We start from the raw sequence: 3121 nt of genomic DNA on the forward strand, positions 1-3121 counted from the left end.
TACGGAGGCAGGGGCACCTCTAAACACACAAGTTGACACAAGTTGATCCACGTGATCGATTCCTTAGCCGTGTGCGGTGCCCCCTGCCACCATATTCCTCGATAATACTGTAGCGGAGTTTAGGCGAAGCCCTGCTGCTGTAGTTCATCAAGATCGTCACCACGCCGTCGTGCTGACGAAACTCTTCCCCGACACTTTGCTAGATCGGAGTCCGGGGATCGTCATCGAGCTGAACGTGTGCTCGAACTCGGAGGTGCCGTAGTTTCGGTGCTTGATCGGTTGGATCGTGAAGACGTACGACTACTTCCTCTACGTCGTGTCATTGCTTCCGCAGTCGGTCTGCGTTGGGTACGTAGACAACACTCTCCTCTCGTTGCTATGCATCACATGATCCTGTGTGCGCGTAGGAAAATTTTTGAAATTACTTCGAAACCCAACAAGTCTCCCATTGAAGTTCTCCTTAATGAACAACCGGACTACACCTTTCTCAAGGTGTTTGGGTGTGCTTGCTGGCCCCATCTCCGTCCATATAACAAGCGTAAGCTCGAGTTTCGTTCCAAGAAGTGTGTTTTTCTTGGTTATAGCTCTCTTCATAAAGGATACAAATGTCTTCATGTTCCCACTAATCGTGTCTACATCTCTCGGGATGTTGTGTTTGATGAGCATATTTTTCCCTTTGCCAACCTCCCTGTGTCCACTACTGAGCCACCTGTCATGCATTCATCCTCTGTTGCTTCTGACCAATTTGATGATGTTGCATATTCTCCTCTATTGTTGCCTAACCATGGTGCAGGCACTGGTCGTGGGGCTCGTTTGGAGATTCTGGAAGTGCCATCTTCCTCTTCGTCGCCATCGCCTTCATCCTCGGCACCTTCTGTTGTGCATGAGGAGCACATGGCGCCCCTGCATGGCCTCGGTTTTCGTGCTCATGCACGGCCGATCGGCGTCCTGGCCCAGTCGCCTCTGGCTTCTGGGCTGCCTTCGCCATCGTCGCGCCCTGCAACCCCGCCGACTGGGCCGGCCTCCTCCGTCCCCGTCTCGCCCAGGGCGTCGGGGCAGTCATCACCAGGCCTGGCCTCGCCCGCCCCTGCCTCGCCCAGGGTGTCTGGGCCCTTCTCACCAGGGCCGGCCTCGCCTGCTCTCGCCTCGCCAAGGCCGTCTGGGCCGGTGTCACCGGAGCTGGCCTCGCCCACCCTCGGTTCGCCCATGGCCTCTGAGCCCCTGTCGTCGGGCCAGTCTTCGCCATGCAGCCCGGAGTCGTCTGTCCCGAGCTCGCCTGAGGTGATTCCTGCATCTCCGGCGACCGTCACGTCTCCGTCACCTTCGCCTCCGCCGGCTCCTGCTGCTGCTCTACGTCCACATACGCGCAGTCGGAGTGGCATTTTTCAGCCTAAGCAACGTCATGATGGCACAGTTGCTTGGTTAGCGGCGTGCATGTCTACTGCTCTCGCAGATCCATCCTCTGAGCCACGCACGTATCAAGCTGCTATGCGCATTCCTCATTGGAGAGAGGCCATGGAGCAGGAGTATCAAGCGCTTCTTCGCAATCAGACATGGACTCTTGTTCCTCCACAATCACGGGTAAATGTCATTGATTCCAAATGGGTTTTCAAAGGGAAGAGGCATTCTGATGGGTCCATTGAGCGCTATAAGGCTCGTCTGGTTGCTCGTGGTTTTCGACAGTGTTTTGGACTTGACTATGAAGACACCTTCAGTCCAGTGGTCAAGCCTACTACCATCAGACTTCTTCTCTCTCTGGCTGTTACTCCAGGTTGGTTTCTTCGTCAGCTTGATGTTCAAAATGCTTTTCTTCATGGTGTCTTGGCGGAGGAGGTTTACATGCGCCAGCCTCCGGGTTTCTCTGATCCGGATCGCCCTGATCATCTCTGTCGTCTGTCCAAGGCAATTTATGGTCTGAAGCAGGCTCCTCGTGCTTGGCATGCTCGTCTTGCAATGGCTCTTCGTGCTCATGGTTTTGCATCATCAACTGCTGACTCCTCATTGTTCCTTCTTCAAAGGCCTGAGGTTACTATGTACTTGTTGGTCTATGTAGATGATATCATTTTGGTCAGCTCCTCTCAGTCGGCTGCTACTGCGCTTGTTCGCTCACTTGGTGCTGATTTTGCGGTCAAGGACCTTGGGAAGCTTCATTACTTTCTTGGTGTGGAGGTTACTTCTCGTGCTGCTGGCCTTGTTATGACGCAGAAGAAGTACTCTCTGGATTTGTTGCAGCGAGCTGGGATGCTTAAGTGCAAACCGACGACTACACCCATGTCTACCACTGATAAGCTCAATGCTGTTGATGGTGTGCTTCTTTCTTCTTCTGATGCGACCGAGTACCGGAGTATTGTTGGTGGGCTCCAGTACTTGACGATCACGCGACCAGACATTTCCTATGCTGTTAACCGAGTCTGCCAGTATCTGCAGTCACCCCGTGACACTCATTGGTCTGCTGTTAAGCGGATTTTGTGCTATATTCGTTTCACGGTGGCTCATGGTTTGCATATTCGGCCGTCTGACTCTGGTTGTCTTTCAGCATATTCTGATGCAGACTGGGCTGGCAATCCGGATGACAGGCGATCCACGGGGGGTTATGCTGTCTTCTTTGGCTCTAACCTGATTGCCTGGAGTGCTCGGAAACAGGCTACTGTCTCGCGTAGCAGTACTGAGGCTGAGTATAAGGCTGTGGCCAATGCTACATCAGAGATTATTTGGGTACAGTCCTTGCTTCAGGAGTTAAGTATACCCCAATCACAGCCTCCTGTTCTTTGGTGTGATAACATCGGTGCTACATACCTTTCTGCAAATCCGGTATTCCATGCCCGAACGAAACACATTGAAGTTGACTATCACTTTGTGCGTGAGCGTGTCTCTCAGAAGCAACTACAGATCAAGTTTATTTCTTCCAAGGATCAACTTGCTGACATCTTCACCAAGCCATTGCCTTTGCCACAGTTTGAGACTTGCAGGCGCAATCTTACCCTTCTAGATTCATTAGAAAGTGGCTAAGATTGAGGGAGGGTGTTAGACTGTATTTACATGTGTATATTGTAACGTTGTATACCACCTCATTATATATATATGTGATAGGCCACCCCTAGAGGGTTGTGCCGGTTCCCCC

The sequence above is a fragment of the Triticum dicoccoides genome, chromosome 2A (assembly GCF_002162155.2).
Source record: "Triticum dicoccoides isolate Atlit2015 ecotype Zavitan chromosome 2A, WEW_v2.0, whole genome shotgun sequence".
Taxonomy (NCBI): Eukaryota; Viridiplantae; Streptophyta; class Magnoliopsida; order Poales; family Poaceae; genus Triticum; species Triticum dicoccoides.